The 20,829-nt window shown below is 33.9% G+C and overlaps 1 protein-coding gene across 1 annotated transcript in view; it reads right to left on the bottom strand.

Moving 5' to 3' along the window:
- The window catches only part of METTL15 (methyltransferase like 15), a 269,374-nt gene that overhangs the window by 219,081 nt on the left and 29,464 nt on the right, over nucleotides 1-20,829 (bottom strand). The window lies entirely within an intron of this gene.

Raw genomic sequence — 20,829 nt, 5'->3', positions numbered from 1 at the left:
CATCAAAACTGACTATATTCTTTCAGGGGAAAGTATCATTATTTAATAAAATAGAAGATTTCCAAGCATTTCTGAAGAAATGACCAGACTTAAATAGAAAATCTGATGTCTAAATACAAAATTCAAGACAAGTATAAAAAAGTAAATAAGAATGAGAAAAAATTTAAGGGCTTCAAATTATATTTCTACATGGAAAGATAGTATCTGTAAATTTAAAATTATTATCATTATGATAGTAATTAGAAGAATACATAGAAAGAGGGTGTGGCAGAAGCTAGTTAGGATGATGTGTAAAAAAATCTACGTTTGAAAAAAAATATTGCACTAACAAAAATGGGAAGAGAGAAGTAAAATGGGGTAAATTATGTCACATAAAGAGGCGCAGGTGAGGTGGAGGCACTATTACAGTGGATGGGAGAATAAGGGTGGTAACAGAAAATACTTAAACCTTACTCTAATTGTAATTGGCTCAGAGAGAAAATAATAGCCAGATTCACTGGGTTATAGAATCCTATCTTATCCTATAGAGAAGTAGAAGGGGAATACAAAAGAGGGTAGTAGGGTGGGGAGTAATATAAAAGAGGGACAAGTTGGGAAGGGAGTGATTAAAAGATCCTATAGAGAAGTAGGAGGGCAATAAGACAGGTGGTGGTGGAAAGTGGAGTAACATAAGGGAGGAGGAAAGGCGGGCGTTATTAAAATGCATATATCTTATATATACTTAATATTATCCCTCCCCCTTAGGATATAAATCCCTTCAAAGCAGGAACTGTGTGGCTTCCTTTGTATCACCAATATTCAGCAAAGTGCCTGGCACTGGTAGGTACTTAATAAAATTTTTGTTAACTGATTTAATGGCTATTACTAGTGGCTTATATGGATAAGCTAGTTCTTAAAACAAAGTCTAGCTACCTATTTAAAGAAATGAAATGTACATCTTTAAATAACAAGGATTTTCCCTGATATGAATTTTTATTTCTTTTAACTCTTGTCTAAAAAAGGAGGGTATCTCATGGCTCACTAGTGGGGGAAAAAGTCACATACAAAAAGAAAACTCAACAATTATATATTCTTTCAATAATATATCCCATATGTAATCTGCAACTCAATGAAATTAAAGTATTTAATCTATGGAGAAATTAGTTGTCAAGGAACAGAAACCAAGATTTAGTCAACAAGAATGGATATTAGCAAATATAATGGAATTGATTATTATAGTTAGCGTTTCTATAGCACATACCTTGTGTCAAGCCCTTGTGCTAAGTGCTTTACAAAAATTATCTTATTTGATTCTAATAACCTACCTTGAGGTAGGTGATATTATTATCCCCATTTTACTTTTGAAGAAACTGGAACAAAGAGAGATTAAGTGATGCCAAATTTCATGCAAATATTAAGTGCCTTAGACGATATTTGAAATCAGCTCTTTATGACTCAGGACCAGAGAATAACCATCCACTACCACTTAGCTGCCTTTATAATAATATATTAAAATTTATATACAAAGGAGAAGGCAATAAAAATCAGGAAGAGAATCAACAGGAAAGAAAAGGAACATAGAAAGGGAAGCAAACAAACACAGCTTACTATGTACATTTAGCAGGATCATATGGGACATGGCAGATTCCTAAATAAAATGGTGGCCAAGAGTAAGAAATAACAAATGATTCTTTGAGCCATGCCTTAGAAACTATAAAGAAGCAAAATTGGTAGATGTTTTGGCCAGTCTAGGGCAATAAGTGGTAGAAGTCCTTTTCTCCCTCATATATATTCTTTCAGTTAGTAAATCCTTTGGAATCACAGGTTTCCCCTTTTTAAATTATGAATATCCAACCCAAGGACCAAATCCAATACTTATCAAGCATTTGCCATGAAATAGATTAGATAATCATATGACAATAGAATCTTGGGGTTAAAAGGCATTTTAAAGGTTTCCTAGTCAAATATTTTTTAAATGACAATCTACATTTTTACTATTTTTCAGAACATTTTAATTCTAAACCTTTATGTCTACCCTTATATCTGTACTTAAAAAGCCACTACCCTGTTATTAATAGATCTCCCTTCCACACCCATCACTTCTCATCTGGACTCCCAGAAGAGCCTAAATGGTTGACTTGATTCTAATGTGTCTTCTTGTTACTTCATCTTCATTGTTCTGTTCCATCTAAGCTCTTCCCAGTGGAATGTTTGAATTATTTCCAGATCCTTCCAGATGAAAGTACTATAACTTCAATTTCCCTAGAACACTTGGTCTGGATTCTCTCCTTAGACTCTTTCCATTCTATAGCCTATTATATTTATATGTATCATATTGTATCCTTAACAGAATATAAACTCGAGGACAAAGATTATCTATCACATTTATTTTTTTGTATGCCAAGCAACTTAAATAGTACCCTGCAACTGGTGGATTCTTAATAACCTGATAAATTCAAGAGAAAGGCTTAAAACTTATACATTTTAAAAGACTGGTTTCTTTTCCTTCTCTGTGTCCTGCAGCTCAAAAAATGATTCTTATATGATTTTTTTCTGCTCTAAGTCTTATGAAAATGAAATTAAGCTTTGGCTTCCTCTTCTCTGACTCCTTGTTTATACCCCTTGAGCAATTAAGACCTAACCCCATGAAGATGAGGGATCATCAATTTAGAACTGAAAGGGACCTTAAGGGTCCTCTAAATCTAATACCCTTAGTTTTACAGAAGAGGAAATTGAAGCCCACAGAGATCATAAGTATAGGTCCTCTGACTCCAAAACTCAATTAAAGGAGTTTGAGGTAGAAATTTTAGGTATTTTATCCATCTCTAATATAATCTGTTTTGGAAAACACTGATCAAGTACAACTACCACCTAAAGCATGAAACTATTCTACAATATCTACAAAAACAGTTATTTGTTCTCAAACCAAAGCTGTCCACTGAGAAGGAACTAATCACCTTTTACTTTTACTTTTGGATTTACTCTTTGTGAAGAGATTCCCTGGATTGTCAATTTAGAGATACAAAGTTCTCCCAGAAGTCTTCTCTGTTAGGATTCAGAAGGCTGATGCACTTTGCCCAGGGGTCACACAAGTGGTAAAAAGTAAATCCAGAATTCACACTTAAGTGCTGTCTCTGGGACCAATGCTCTCCTCTGTGCCATGTCTTTTTCCTTCCACTGATATGAAATCCACCTCTCCAGCAACTACTAACCAATCTTGGATTCTGGTAATACTCTCCTCAGGTTAAAATAAGTTTAATTTTTGTCTTCCACATCACAGTGCATTCATTGTGTAAAGATAACCACCATCACACTTCTCTATCAATTCTTCTCTAAGTTAAATAATCCCTAGTTTTGCAACTAATGCTAGGGTGATATGATTGGGATAGAGGAATCTAAATTAGACTTTAATGATCTCAAGAAAGTAACCGAAATTATCTTTGGATATTCCTGAAAAATTCTACAGCTTCTCTTTAAAAAAGATGTGAAAACCTAGGCAATAATACTTGATTATAATATAATTTTTAAATCAAAAACAACAAATAAAAATGCTTCACATGTATATACATATACTTGAGAATTTAAACATCCTTTTATTCAAAATAATTTATGAGAAACATGACCAAAATAATTATCTTTTCACAGATAAAAGAAAATGAATTTCAGAGAGATTCTAGTTTATTTAGGGGCCACCTTTGTGATGGCTAGAGCCAGAATGGCCAGAATCACAGCATCTGGCAGGGATCCAAGTGGCCATCTCAATTTCAAAAGAAAGTATTTGTGAAACATTTGTGATAAGTTATAATACTTGTGAAAACTGAAAATATGACATTTGCTTAAAGGACTAGAAAACTCAACCTCCTAAGACAGGCCATCCCACTTCAGGATAGCTCTGATAATAGGAATTTTTTTCTGACAATCCATTCTACCTCTTTGCACCTTTTTCAACTGACTCTAATACTACCCTTTGAAAACAAAGAGAAGATCTAATTTTTAATCTACATCTTCTAGAAAAATACCTCATCGTGGGTTCTCTGATGCAGTAGGGACCAACAGGCAAAAAAGCTGAAATAGTGGGTCATAAAATAATAATTATTATTATATTAATAACAGCTAACATTTATATATGCACTTTACAAATGCTGCCTCATTTATTCCTCACAACAAATCTGGGAGGCATGTAATATTATCCTCAATTCACAGAAGGGGAAACTGAGAGAAAGAGAGGTTCAGTGATTTGTCCAAGGTTATGCAGCCATACGGCCTGAGGTAAGATTCAAACTCAGGTCTTCTTGACTACAAGACCAGGACTTAGAATTAACTTTTTCAAATAACATACAGTCTAGGCTTTTAAAAAGCACATGCTATAATATAGATCACATCTAAATATGATATCATTAAAATATAATGAAGTAACTGAAAATTTAAAAGCTCGAGTCAGTTAGCAACTTACTTAAAACAGCATTCAAAACAGCAAAACATCTCTATGACAAAAATATCTGGATAGTGTCTAGAAATTCATTAACTTAGGACTTGATCTATAAAAATAGAAATACACCCAATTGTTCTAATACAAAAACAATAGGTCACTTACCTCTTTAGGGTTCAAATTAAGAAAAGACATGAATGAAAGATGAACTATCAACTACAATGAATTTCACAAAATCCCAAACTATGATCCATGATATATGATTTAGGGTTTGTGTTTTAAAAGATTATTACAAAAATGAATAATATGGAAATAGATATCAAATGATACCACATGTGCAACCCAGTGGAATTATTATTTATCAGCTCCAGGAGGGGGAAGGGAAGAGGGGAGGGAGAGAACATGAATCATATAACCATGGAAAAATATTTTAAAATAAATTAATTTTTTAAATTGAAAAAGAAAAAATACCGTATAACCCATGCTTCTATTCGATGGACTAACAAGTTCCAGAGTATACACATGGCCATAGAGCAAATATAAAAAATGAAAGCCAATTTTTTCAGAATGTTTACACTGCTTTTCATGGAATTTTAACTAAGCTCACTTCACATTTGTTTTACTGAAAAGTCAAAGACATATAGCAGTTGTAAATATAACCAAAAGCACATGATTTTAACAGCTAAGGGAGTCTATTGGTCATCCAGTCAAATCTTTTGAAAAATGTCCATGAATATTTTAGAAAGAGTAGAATGTCTGTGATAAACTTGATCTGAGCCTACCATCTTCGTTTCTTTATCATATAAGGAACAATAGTTTGTAGAATGAAAAATATCAAGAGTTTAGGATTTCTTTTGATGTTGAAATAAAAACAAAGATATTGACTGAAGGTTTTGTTCTCTAATAATATATTCCTAAAATAAAATTCTCAGTTTCACCTCAACATCTGCTTGCAACATAAACTATTATTAGACCCAAACTTACACTCTATTAACACTATCATCATTTAAATATTTACCAGCAAATCTGTTCTCTTTACCTACTGATTTCAGCTAAAAGCAATAAGCAAAAAAACAAAAATGAGTAAAAATTAAAAACAGGAAAAATCTGTAAAAAAAAAAAAGTGCCTTCAATTAAGTAAAGATAAAAAGGATTAAAATACTCAGATATCCAGATTACTTACCTATTTGAAATTCCTAAGTACTGAAATCTTTTAAGTCATTTTGAATTGAAAATAAATTCCCTAACTCTATTCCCTAAAACTGTTCTAGAAAATTCTAAAGTTGTGACCACGATCAATTAACATTCCACAAGAAAATACTAATGCTAGTAATATTTCCTTAAATACTATATATGAAAATATGTATATATGTAAGAGTAAGTCTGATTTTTCAGAAAGTATAAAGAATTTTCTCTATTTTGCTCCAAAATTATCCTAACCCTTCTCTGCTTCATCAAAGGGATCTTTAACAAGAACTGAAATAAGTAGCTATGGGTTCTTTAAATGTATTTCATTTCAAAAGTCTTTTGTGGCCATAATCATTTTGGGAAGAAAATGCTTCCAATTTAATAGACTCTTCACTCCTTCATACCCCTCCTTAGTGGGCTCAGCTCTTGATGCTCCCAACTTTTTCTACCATGTCTTTGCACTGGTACCTTCTCCCTCCTCTCTGAACCTTTTTCAATTTCCTTTTTTTATGTTGTATTGTATTCCCATTTTATGTTATATTCTCATTAGAATATAAGCTTGAGTGCAGGGGCTTTCTGCTCTCACTTTCACTTTTTTCTCTTTTTAATATTTTATTTTCCCCAATTGCATGTAAAAACAATTTTTAACCTTCATTTTTAAAATTTTGAGTTCTAAATTTTCTCTCCTTCCTACCTTCCCTCCCTCATTCTCTTCAATCCCTCACCTCTCCCTGAGATGATAAGCAATTTGATATGGATTCTACATATGCAATCATGTAAACTCCATATTAGACATTTGGTGGAAGAGGAAGAGGAAGAAGAGTGAAATATAGTATTTTATCTTTTGGTCTGTATTGAGACTCCATCAGTTCTTTCTTGAAGGCCAGATGGCATTTTTCATCATGAGCCTATGGGATTGTGTTGGATCTCTACATTGCTGAAAATAACTATGTTGTTCATAATTGTTCATCAAAAAATATTCTTGTCACTATGTACAATGTTCCTCTGGTGCTGCTCACTTCGTTTTGCATCAGTTTATATGTCTTTCCAGATTTTTCCAAAATTCCACTACTCATCATTTCCCATATTATAGCAGAATAGAATTCCATCACAATCATACACCACAACTTGTTTGGTCATTCCCCAATTGATAAACAACCCTTAATTTCCAATTCTTTAAGATCACATAAAGAAGTACAATAAGTGTTTTGTTATAATTAGGTCCTTTTCCCTTTTGTTTTTTTTTAAATTTCTTTGAGATACAGACCTAGTAGTGCTTTTGTTGGATCAATGGCAGGACAGTTTCAGTGCCCTTTTGGGCATAGTTCCAAATGACTCCTTGGAATGGTTGGATAAGATCACAATTCCATCAATAATGCATTAATGTCTGAATTTTCCCACATCCCCTCCAAATTTCTCATTTTCTTTTTGTGTTATATTGGCCAATCTGATATGTGATTTTCACTTTTTTTAAAGTTTTTTGGGGGGAGTGGGGTGGAAATCAGAGGCTGCACAGAACTGAGACAGGAGCAAGGAACAGGAATGTATATACATATATATGGTCAGTAGGTGTTCCCTTATGTCAGTGGTTTCAGAAATCCATACTTGGTTTTGGAACATATCCCCTGAGTATATGGGATATTTGTATTCCTAGTGTTTAGTACAGTGCTTTGGGCACAGCAAGCACTAAATAAATGCCTGATGACTTAAGTAGCATGTTAGAAGACCAGTTCATGTCTCAATATCAAAAATTCATTTTTCATGAATTTTGAACCACAGGAACTCAGTTCGAATCCCAGCTCAACTTTTCTGGGAGTTGGGTTCCTCAACTTTAAAGTAAAAATGAATGCTTTCTAATGGTTCTTCTTTTGCCACATGGCTAACATGGAAATGTTTTATATGACTTCACATTTGTAATATTATTTTGCTTGCCTTCCCAATGGATCAGGAAGGGACAGGTGGGAGGGAGAGAATATAGAACTCAAAAAAATTAATGATTATTTAAAATAAGTAAAAAATATATTAAAATTAAAAAACCCAACCTGTAAAGTGAGAAATTTGGACTTTGGCCTCTAAGATTTCTTCCAACATAGGAATCCTTGGCCCTAAAAATTAGAGAAATAAGAAAAATCTCATTGAAAGAGGTGCCCCATCAGCTGAGCTTTAAAGAGGTCCAAGTGTTCTGATAAGCAGGAGAAAGGAGGAAGAGCATTTCAGATATGAGGGATAACTAATACAGAGGCATAGAGGCAGAAATAAAATGTGTGGGGGGAACAGCAAGTAGTCAAGTTTGGCTAGTGCAGAGAATGCATGAGGGGGAGTGATGCGCAATCACCCTGCAAATGAAGGATGAAGTCAAATTGTGAAGTGTTTTAAATGTCAAACTGAGAAATCTGTATTTCATTCTAGAGCTGAAGTTCTTAATCTAGGGTCTGTTAACTTAAAAAACATATTTTAATAACTATATTTAAATATAACTTATTTCCTTTGAAATCTCATGTATTTTACTTTGTTCATTTTAAAACCTTATCATGAGAAGGGGTCCAAAGGTTTCACCAGGATACCAAAGAAGTTCTTAACAGTCCAGAATCCCTGTTCTAGAGGCAATGGTGAAGCCCTGACAATGACTAAGCAGGTAACATTATCAAATATATGTTTTAGGAATGCCAGTTTGTAAAAAATGTGAAAAATGGATTAGAGAAGTGAAGAGAGATCAATTAAGCAATTGTGACCTTTCAGACAAGAGGTGTGGAGATCCTGAATTATAATGATTGTGGTGTGAGTAGATAAAGGAATGACTGCAAGAGATTGGAATCAACATTTGACAATTGATTGCACATGGGGCTGAGAGAAAATAAAAAATTCAGAATGATTCCTAGCTAGCAAACTTGGATGAATTGAATGATGATGCTACAATCAGGAATAAGGAACTGAGAAAGCTGTGTAAAAAGAAAAAGGTCAGAAATCCCATTTTAGACAAGATGAATTTGAGAGGCCTATAAAACATAGAGGTATAGGATCTAGCAGACAGCTGAAGTTGCAAGACTAGAGTTTGGAAAGGGATGAGGTCTAGAAAGAGAGATCAGAGATTCAGCTCTTTACAAATAATAGCTGAGTACAGATCAGCTGATGAAACAATACTGAAAAAGAATAGATAAGAGGAATAAAGAACTCAGGATGTATTCCACCCAATCCAACTACTATCCCATCTTTTTTAGTTCCCATCAGCTTACTTTTTTTTAAGTTGTTTTGCCTAATACTTCCACTTCCTCACTGTTCATTCTCTTGTAGTCAGGCTTCTTTATCCCACCATATTATTGTAAAGGGGAAATCTTTGTTCTCTTTGTCCATTCTGAGTTTACACTTGTGAAAGGGAATCCTTTATTCCCTTTGTCTATCCTGAGTTAACACTAACTTAAGTACCCCTGCTTAATAGAATCAACACAAGCTTGAACTAGGTGGAAGAGTTAGCAAACCATTTAGTGAATTCACATCCTAAAAGTATTCACCACTCCAGAAAGTGAGATTTATTTTTTTACATGACTCATGTTTTTACTTTCCCCTTAACCCCCTCAATCTTCCCTCCCTTCCCCCCCCGCCATAGCCAGCGCATTTCCACTGGTTTTAACGTGTATGATCAATCAAGACTTATTTACATATTATTGATAGTTGCATTAGTGTGGTCATTTAGTGTCCACATCCCCAATCATGTCATCATCAACCCAAGTGTTCAAGCAGTTGTTTTTCTTCTGTGTTTCCTCTCCTGTAGTTCTTCCTCTGAATGTGGGTAGTGTTCTTTTCCATAAATCCCTCAGAATTGTCCTGGGTCATTGCATTGCTGCCAGTACAGAAGTCCATTACATTCTATTGTACCACAGTGTATCAGTCTCTGTATATAATGTTCTGGCTCTGCTCCTTTCACTCTGCATCAATCCTGGAGGTCTTTCCAGTTCACATGGAATTCCTCCAGTTTATTATTCCTTTTAGCACAATAGTATTCCATCACCAGCATAAACCACAATTTGTTCACCCATTCCCCAATTGAAGGGCATACCCTCGTTTTCCAATTTTTTGCCACCACAAAAAGTGTGGCTATAAATATTTTTGTACAAGTCTATGATCTCTTTGGGGTACCAATCCAGCAATGCTATGGCTAGATCAAAGGGAAGGCAGTCTTTTAGAGCTCTGGGCATAGTTACAAATTGCCATCCAGAATGGTTGGATCAGTTCACAACTCTACCAGCAATGCATTAATGTCCCAATTTTGCCACATCCCCTCCAGCATTCATTACTCTCCCCTTCTTTCATTTTAGCCAATCTGCTATGTGTAAGGTAATACCTCAGAGTTGTTTTGATTTGCATTTCTCTAATTATTAGAGATTTAGAATCAGAAAGTGAGATTTAGAAACTTCACACCCTTAGATGAGAACTTAACCTTCAGAAGGTGAAAACTTAACTTTAAAATTCCCTTTTACATTACTGAAAAAATGTTTTCTCAAAGATCAACAATGGACACCTAATCAGACAATTCAACAGTCCTTTTGCAAACTTCAGTCTCTTTAACTCTGGTATAACTCTATACCTTCACCTTTCACCGGATAGTCTCCGATACTTTCGATGTGGAAATACCACCTTCTCACTAAAGCCTTCATTCTGTTTTATTTCACTGATTATTCAATTTCTTCTCCACTCTGTGTTCTACAAAAGCCCAACCTTTCTCAACAAGAGAAATTTGGCAACTAATTGGATATGTTAGGTGAGAGAGAATGAGTCAAGGCTCAGTGAATGGAAGAATGGTGAAGTCCTCAGTGAAAAACAAGGCAGGTTAGAAGAGTGCTGAGTTTGGGGAAAAATAACAAAGTCTGTTTTGACCACAGTAAATTTAAGAGATCCACAATATCTTTACCTCTAGGCTTGATTTCCCTTCCAAACTTCAGATCTGTATCTAGCCACCTACAGAGTAGCTTCACTGAATCACAGGGTCACTGATTCCAAGTTCAAAGAGACCCCAGGAGCCATCTCTTCAAATCTTTCTATTTTACAGATAAATTGGTCCAGGAGTGGTGTCACTTCCCAAGGTCATCCTAGTAATAAATGTCATAGGCAGGATTTGAACTCAGGTGCCTTGACTCCAGAGTGAGTCCTCTTTTCCCTAGTCCACACTGCCTCTCATTGGAAATCTCAAGAGGAACTCAAATTTGACATATGTACAACCAAGCTGATTAGATTCTGATTTTATGGTGTCTGTTGGAAGCACAATCATTCCCCCAGGCTACCACAGTTTTAACATCAGAATTATCTTTAATTCTTCATTCTCTTTCCCTATTCATACAGTCACCAGATTTTATGTATTCTGTCTTTGAAATATCTTATAAAATCTATCATCTCTTCTCAATTTCTACTACAGTTACCTGAGGGCAGATCCTGAATGTCATCTACCTGGACTATTGCAACAGCATTTTGCAATCAACCAACAAGCATTTATCAACTATTTACAACCCACTAAACACTGAAGATACAAAAGTAAACCAGGCCTGTCCTCAAGAAAACTACATTATAATGGAGATGAATGTGTACACATATCAATATATGTTTATAAATCTATGTGTGTATAAGAATACATACATATGAACTTACATCATAACAGAATAGATGAAAAGTTGATGTCTTTCTGTCATTTCCATCACGTCTGATCCTTCATGATCCCATTTGAGGTTTTCTTGGCAAAGATATTATGGTTTACATTTCTTTCTCTAGCTCATCTTACAGATGAGGAAACTGAAGCAAAAAAAAGTGAAATGATGTGCCCAGGGTCACACAGCTAAGAGTCTAGGGCCATATCTGCACTCACAAAAAGGCATCTTCCTGACTCTAGAATCAGTACTCTACGCACTGTGTCACCTAGCTGCTTAAGTATAACATATTCCTACAAAAGCCAGAATGATCTTTCTTAGGTATCACTCTGGTCATGTCACGGTTTTATTCAAAAAATGTTTGGTGACCTCCCCCAATGCCTGTCAAGTAAATTTCAAATTTTTCAGTCTGACATTCAAAATACTCCAAAATCTGCTATCATCTCCATTTCCAGCCTTATCTCCTACTATTACCCTCTTCATATACTCTAGTCAAACTCAATAACTTTCAGTATCATTTGAAAACAACATCCTAGCCCTCAATTTTTTTTAAGCTTGTCCACTCTACCTAGTAAACTCTCCCTCTAAATTTCAACCTATCCTTTAAAAAACAAATTCTACATCCTCCAATAAGCTTTCTTTAATCTCATTGGTTGGTAATAACCTCCCTCTCAGAACTCATATAACATTTTGCCTTATAACTAATTCATGTATGTAATACTATTTATTATAGCTATCTATTGCCTGTATTTTATCCTCTAGGCATTAATAAACTTTTTCAGGATATGGACTGAAAAAGCTTTAGTATATTTGGTAGCTTATTCACACTGCTGATTCTTTTTTTACTTGGGGTCCACCAAAATTCCCAGGTCTTTCCAGCTATATTCCTATTTAATTTGCAGGGAAACTATAAGAGATTTTTTTCAAGGAATCTTCTCATCTACTAAATTAGTAACACCATTAAAACTTTGCAAACTGATGCTAAGTAATCCCCAACTATGAGATCTATACTCCATGAAGTCCTCTTTCATTCATATTCCATGGTCAGTAGTATGCTAAAGAAGGGAAAAAATGATGAACATGGAGTTAGAGACTTACATTCAAATCCTGGCTCTACCATTTACTAAATTTGTGTGAAATGAACGTTGGAGGGGATGTGGCAAAATTGGGACATTAATGCATTGCTGGTGGAGTTGTGAACTGATCCAACCATTCTGGATGGCAATTTGTAACTATGCCCAAAGAGCTCTAAAAGACTGCCTACCCTTTGATCTAGCCATAGCATTGCTGGATTGGTACCCCAAAGAGATCATAGATAAACAGACTTGTACAAAAATATTTATAGCCACACTTTTTGTGGTGGCAAAAAATTGGAAAATGAGGGTATGCCCTTCAATTGGGGAATGGGTGAACAAATTGTGGTTTATGCTGGTGATGGAATACTATTGTGCTAAAAGGAATAATAAACTGGAGGAATTCCATGTGAACTGGAAAGACCTCCAGGATTGATGCAGAGTGAAAGGAGCAGAGCCAGAACATTATACACAGAGACTGATACACTGTGGTACAATAGAATGTAATGGACTTCTGTACTGGCAGCAATACAATGACCCAGGACAATTCTGAGGGATTTATGGAAAAGAACACTACCCACATTCAGAGGAAGAACTGCAGGAGTAGAAACGCAGAAGAATAACAACTGCTTGAACACATGGGTTGATGTGGACATGGTTGGGGATGTAGGCACTAAATGATCACACCAATGCAACTATCAATAATATGTAAATAAGTCTTGATTGATCATACATGTTAAAACCAATGGAAATGTGTGTTGGATATGGTGGGGGGGGGGCGGTGAAGGGGAAAGTAAAAGCAAGAATCATGTAACCATGGAAAATTTTTCTAAAAAAATAAAATATTTAAATCTGAAAAAAAATAAATTTGTGTGAGCTTGGCAAGGCATTTTTCCAATTTAGGACTCAAATGTCAAAATGAAGGAGTTGTTAGACTTAAAAAAACCTTTGAGGCCCTCCAGCTCAACTCTAGGATCCTATGAACTTTTTCTATTTTCTCTGAACTTCCTAGATGAATGATTGGTTCCTCAGGTACAGAAGATAATCATTTGGGGGTCTAACATATACCTTGTATAAAATAAGTATCAAATAAATACTTATTAACTTGTTATAATATATAAAATTCTGAGAGCTAATACACTTTGTGGAGAAAAAACTGAACACACATAGAAACAGAATAGTACACATTATTCCAAAAGCCTTCAAGTATAAAAAATTTTTAAATGAGCCTTAGGGAATGAGCATTCTTGGATATATAAGGAGCCGAAAGAAAAGAGAATGGCCTTACAAAATATTCACAATACTGGCCTCCGTGAAAAAAAAAAATTCTGAGTATCCTCAGACCTCTCATAATAAATTATTACTTAAGATGGCAAAAATATTTGCTCTAAAGTTTCCATGTTCAACAGCTCTTAATTAACATGTTAATATACTTAAAGTCTAACTGACATTGGTATTGGCAACAATATTATATATTTTAGTGTATACAGCAAAGAATTATCTTTGCTTCTTCAATGGTTCAATGGGTTCTATCAATGTTATCCAAGTCACAAAATATTTGGATGCCCAAATTAAATGTTCTATTTGATCCTCAGACAGGATATAAAGATTGGTGAATTTTTAGGGCAAAAAGTCTCCCAATATTTGCTCTTTGTGGATCCACTGGGATCAGATGGAGGACTGAGTTGTAAAATAGATACTGCCTTTTCCTATCATTTATATAACACAGGATTCTAGGACACAATAAAAGTAGAATATTTACATATCATAAAACAATTTATAAATACACATATATTGTTTTTTGAGAGGCGATTAGAAAGGAATTTAGATTTTTAAAAAGACAAGTAGAGACTTTGGTTTGGAATATACTTTTGTAGAATTAATAGCATAAGCATGATACAGAAAGTATTAGAGAAAATTGGAAGAACAGCATTGGAAGTTGTGGTAATACTATAGTTTGAGGAAGTTAGGTGGCTCAATGATTAAAGCACTGGACCTGGAAAGAAGATCTGAGTTCAAATCCTGCCTCCCTAGGCAAGTCATTTAACCTATTTTGTCTTATTTTTATCATCCACAAAAGGAGGAAAATAATAGCATCTACTTCTCAAGGATTGTTGTAAGGATAAAATGAAATAATAAATGTTAAGCACTTTGTAAATCTTAAAATACTATATAAATGCTCTCTATGATAAATAAATAATTATTATAAATTGCTCAGAAAGGAAGCTATACATTGATAATCTATTTGTGGGAAGGATGTATCTATATATGTATATGTTAAAAATATAGTTAGCATATGCATAAAACATACATATGTAATATGTACCTATATGTAGTATAACTGTAGTATATGACTATATATTCTGTATTGAATATGTATATATATACATAAAATGTTTATTCATAATATATTATCATATTCTGAATTTTTCTCCTCCAATTATGAATTAAAACTGAAAACTTATCATTTAAGTGTGAATGTCTATGTATATTTGCCATTTAAGTGTGTTTATATAAATATACATGTAAATTTTTAGCTTTAATTGAAGAGCAGAGGAGAAAAATTGAAAGTTCAGTAATTTAGAAGGAAAAAAAACCTTTATTTTGTGAAACAAAATTAAGAAAATTACACTAATTACCTGGGTTGAAATCATTATCACAAACAATTAATGTATGCCTGCTACACAGACTACTATGGTAGGTAATAAATTTAATTAAGGATAGGAAAAAGCCTAAATCTCCTCATTTCTCACTTTTCAGGGCATAATATTCCTCCCTTCCCCACCCCCAAAATTTAAAAAGCAGGACATTTAATATACTACTCTAGTAGATAGTTTCTTATAGGTTAAAGAATTAGATTGGCTGTATTATAAAATACCCAGCAAATAATATTAACTTAGGAATGAAAATAAAAGCCTTCATTAATAGACAAGATTAAGGTTTACATGAATGGTGAAAGACGATTCTAAATGATAATAGTTAGCATCAATTGTGAAGCTGATGGCATGAATGTGTCTTTGGTACCCTACTCCCCCCTCCAATCCATTTTGTCCCTCCTAATGCCACCACTTCCCTAAGGTACCCTTCAGACACCAATCATTCAAGCCATTGTTCTTCTCAGATGGTTTTCAAATGCTTCAGCTAAGTGTTCAATGAAATCAGCAAACACTTTTTAGAGACTATTATTTGTAACTCACTAAAGAAAACACAAAAAGCCCAATACCCAATCTCTGCTCTCAAGCATGGAGGTAGTTGCATTAACTAGTAATTAAAGGGTAAGCTAATAAAAGATAAACGTATCTATTTAGATAATGTAGCCAAAGTGGACCCCTGAAGCTGAGAAAAATAGAATGAAATGTGGTAGCATTCATATTATGAAACAAGACAATCTTATACACAAGATCCAAAATTACAAAAGAAAGGTACATCACGCAGGGGAAAGAACTTTCCTATTGCCTTCCTCTACTTACTATCTATCAGTTCTTCTTTCAGGAACCCAAACTAGCCTCTAAGGACCAATACTTCAGTCAATTCATATCAAAAATGTGAGTGCTCCCTCTTTCAGTTCAGATCACAACCCCTCGATGTCTTGTTGTGCCATGAGGTTCTTGCCTAATTCCTCTACCAAGAATCTAATCAAATACAGTAGTAGTCTTCTGATTCTTTCCATATTTCTTGGACGCTTGCCCAGCAGTCAGGTTTCCACCTCACTCACTCACACTGCATGAAGAGACATTCTCTTTTTCTGGTCCTACACTTATTTAATGATGTTTTTTGCACTGCATCAAACCACAGTACATTTTTTTTAACCCTTGTACTTCTGTGTAGTGGCTCCAAGGCAGAAGAGTGGTAAGGGTGGGCAATGGGGGTCAAGTGACTTGCCCAGGGTCACACAGCTGGGAAGTGGCTGAGGCCGGGTTTGAACCCAGGACCTCCTGTCTCTAGGCCTGACTCTCAATCCACTGAGCTACCCAGCTGCCCCCACCACAGTACATTTTTATCCATTTCATTGTAATAGTGGCATCCTTCATATAGAATTCAGTATGTAATTAAGAAGGAAAAGATAATGCATTTTAATATTCAAAAACAAATTACTGCATATATTTACAGTCTTGAAATATTTTCTATAGGCTTTAACACATTAAGCCCTTAATATTCACGTAAGATTTAGTGAACTGAAAAATAAACATTTTTATAACATACATAGAAACCAAATTGTATTAATGAATGGTACAGCATCAAAAGAGATTTTTCCCCTAATTAAGTAGCAAAAGAAAGAAGGAAAAAAAAGTAGAAAGATATATCTTGTGTTGTGCACACAAAGTCTGAATCTACTATATAACAAAGTCGATATATAAAACCAATTTAAAGTGCTAGGGTGGAGTGAAGAGGAGAGACTGTGAACAACTTCAAAAGTCCAAGGTAAATATGATATATCTATTTATAACTTAAATGCATCTTATACAATGGCCCTGAAGTCTACAAAGCTGCTATGAACATGAACAGTGCTTCTAGTAAAAGGTTCCATCTCAATTCTCCATTACTAGAGCAAAGTATAAATTTACATAAAGGAAAAACACACAAGTTGGTTGATGTATTATTATGAAAGACTTTCTACTATATTAAAATATTTTTGTCATTCTTAGTCATCCATATCTGACTTTTTGTGGCCCCATTTAGGGTTCTCTTGGCAAAAATAGTGGAGTGGTTTTCCATTTCTTTCTCCAGTCCATTATAAGATGAAACGGAAACAAACTGGGTTAAATGACTTGCCCAAGGTGACATAGCTAGTAAGTGTCTGAGGCCAGATTTGAACTTAGGAAGATGAGTCTTCCTAACTTCAGGCTCAGCACTCTATACACTGCACCACCTAGCAGTCCTAAAGGTTATTGTCAATTCCTCCCCAAATCAAAATTACATAACACCACCTAGACATCTAGTAGAAACATTTCATTGGATTCTGAGAAGCAGGTCTTAATTCTACAATAAACCATATCAACTAAAAAAAAAGGGAAAAAGATTGAACAAGAAATATATAATATTATTCCAAAAAATAGGGTAAATAATGAATACACACAATATTTGCTTATTTATAGAATGGTGAAGAATGCTGGAATAAATAAGGCAAGGATTCATAGAAAATATTAATTTTAAAACCTCTAGATTAGTTATCTAATATGCATATTGGAAGAAATACATTTTTACACAAAACTATTATTTTACTACTAAATGCTCTACTATAGTTTTATTATTTAAACACATATAACTAGATAACTCATTTACATTAAATTCCAGGAAATAAAAAATAACATATGTCTAAAGAATAGACTCCTGATTTATCCCTAAAATCTTACAGAAGAACCATTTCAAAATTCTAAATAATCATTGACTGAATGAATATTAATATAGCTAATAAGTATCTGATAACACATTTGAACTCAGGTCTTTCTGACTTCAGGCCCATTGCTCTATGCTCTGGGCTACCTACATGCCTCTCGTTTAACATGTGCAAAATAATATCCTAAGCACTGAGGATAAGAAATACACATCAAACAGGATCTTCTAACAACGCTTGGCTTTTATTAAGTGCTAAATAAGTACTTTATCTATTTGTGCTTTCAAACATATATTCTTCTTACTTCTTTTACTTTTCTTAATACAATCAACAACCAGAAAAAAATTACATTTTCATTTACCTATAGAACATTATGAACATGAAACTATGAATCTTTATTATATATTGCTTATGTATACATACACATACACACATAATAAATGCCATACATTACTTTCAAAACTATCCGACTTTTCTATACTTCCTTCTGAATTGCTTTTTCATTTTCTAGAGTACATTTTTATATGGGTTCCATAGTCCCCCTTTTTTTGTATCACCATTGCTACCTATCCTTCTCACACATAAACTCCCCAATTTTAAAAAATGAAAGAAAAAAAATTTGTAAAACTAACTCTAACAAAGCAAAAAAATCCACACAAGAACCTTATTCAAAAATGTATCTCTTCCAGCACTCTGAGTCTAAGACCTTCCTATCAGGAGTTGGATTAGGGTAACTATCTTTGACTAGTTAACAATATTTTTTTCTTTGACTTCGAAAGTCTTACAATAGTGAAAGGCATACTCAAGATACAAACTCAAAAGAAAGAAATGACTCCTAAAACATCTATTTAAAAAAAACTGAAAGAAAACCAGAGTTTATGCAAAAATGCAATTAAAATTCCTAGAAGAGATAAAGCAAGGGTTTGGTTTGATTTAATTTTTTTAAAGTTTTATAAATGAAATGAGACTACTAAAGGAAAACTTCAAAAGAAATGAGAACTATGAATGGAAGAAATGGAAAAAGAATTAAAAGTTTGGCACAATACAAAAATTATAAAACTAATTTATGTCAAAAATGTGAAGGGAAATATTGAAGGAGATAGGAATAAAGAAGCCAAATTTGTTTCTGATTCAAAATTGTATTGTAGAGCCAGAACTGTCAAATTTATTTAGTGAAGGTAATAAACAAATTAAAATAGTTTTAAAAAACATTTAAAAGTAGGTTAGTGAGGGGGCAGCTGGGTAGCTCAGTGGATTGAGAGCCAGGCCTAGAGACGGGAGGTCCTAGGTTCAAATCCGGCCTCAGCCACTTCCCAGCTGTGTGACCCTGGGCAAGTCACTTGACCCCCATTGCCTACCCTTACCACTCTTCCACCTATAAATCAATACACAGAAGTTAAAAGAAAAAAAAAAGTAGGTTAGTGAAATACCCCAAATAAGACCTAGAATCAAATACAGTGGCTCAATCTTTGTCAAAACCCAAAACCCAAACCACCAGAAGAAAGGCCAACAAGTTGGAAAAAAAAAAAACTTTAGTAGAAAAATTAGAAGCAATTTCACAGAAAATAGCATTAAGCCAACATCTTAATTACATAATAAAATAAGCAGCTAATAAATATGAAATTTAAATTTAATAGTGTACATTATTTTAAAAATCAGAGTATAACAGAAAGAGGTATTTTCAGTTATGGCTAATAAGAATGTTCTTAAGTAAGAAAGGATATACAAGATTAGGAAAAGGGAAATTGATAAATTTTTATGTAAAATTAAATAGCTTCTACATGATCAAAATCAATGTAAAATAGAGAAATTGTCTAAAATCATTGTATTTAGTATATGTGATAAAATATCTAATATCCAAGATGCTACATAGAGAATTTATAGATTATTTTAGACCAGTGATGGGCAAACTACGGCCTGTGGGCCAGATGCAGCCCCATGAAATGTTCTATCTGGCTGCGACATTATTCCTAATCTGACAAATACAATGAGTAGGATACAATACAATGAAACTTGGAAAGAGTTGCCTTAGAAACAGACTGACAGAGGAGCATTTTCTTTCCTTTGGCCCCTCTTTAAAAAGTTTGCCCATCACTGCATTAGACAAGATTCTCCCAAATTCAACAATTCTATTCAATTAAAAAAGCCACAGTTGTAGGCATTGTGCTAGAAGCTGGAGATACGAAGACAGGAATGAAATAAATAAGAAATATGCAGACAAAAGATATGAACAATTTTCAAGAGAAAAAATACAAATTCTCAAAAATCTCATTAGTAAAACTGCTCCAAATGAATCAAAGGAGAAATGCTTGTTAAAATAATTGAGTGCTAATCTCACTCCCATTATTTTGGAGAAGATCATAAAAAATGGAAATATTCAATATTGTTGGAACCATGGGAAGAAAGGTATAGCACACTTAATATACTGTTATAAGAGCACAGAATTGAACCATTTGTCTTGAAAATTATTTTGGATTTTGTAACAGATTATTTATTAGTTAATTAGAATTAATTAGGAAATTCAGTTAATTAACAAGGTAGTGTATAAAAAGGTCTCCAGTTTAAATAAATATTGTGGACAGTTTACCTTAAAAAGTCAGCTGGAATTTTCAAGAAGGTTCTTTAAGAGATTTTTCCAAGAGCCCTAGGGGTCTGAGGAAAAATAACGATCACTCTGGGAGTTTAACACTCAGAGGTTGGAGGTTTTGTTTTTTCCTTGGAAAATCCTGAGAGAAGTTGGTGACCCTTGGTTGAGATTTTGGAAAATTTGGAAAGTTGGTGGATTAGATCATCAATTTGGAGAGAGACAGGCTGAGATTTCTCTCTGTGACTTTAGTGAAGAAGGCCAGCAAGGCCTGGAGAGAACTATCTGCTGGGAACCTGTCAAGAGCTGATTTCTCTAAAGCTGGAGAGAAGGAAAGGAATTACTTATAAAATTAAATTAGAATAGTTTATATAGATAGAATAAGGATATAGACAGAGTAGGAAGTTTTAGGTCAGCCTTGATTTTGTCAAGGAAGAAAACAACTCTTGTGAGCTAGAAATTTGGGTTTGGAGATATAGAGAATCTTTTGATTTAGGGTACCTAAATATCAATAAGAAATATATTTCCTACTTGTTTTCCTTTTCCTTACCCTTTCCTATCATTTTTAGATTCAAAAGAAATAGTTTCATATATATATATATATATAT

Source organism: Gracilinanus agilis, chromosome 6 (genome assembly GCF_016433145.1).
Source record: "Gracilinanus agilis isolate LMUSP501 chromosome 6, AgileGrace, whole genome shotgun sequence".
Lineage (NCBI taxonomy): Eukaryota > Metazoa > Chordata > Mammalia > Didelphimorphia > Didelphidae > Gracilinanus > Gracilinanus agilis.
Note: the sequence above shows the minus strand (reverse complement) of the source record. Positions and strands in the feature narration are given on the sequence as shown.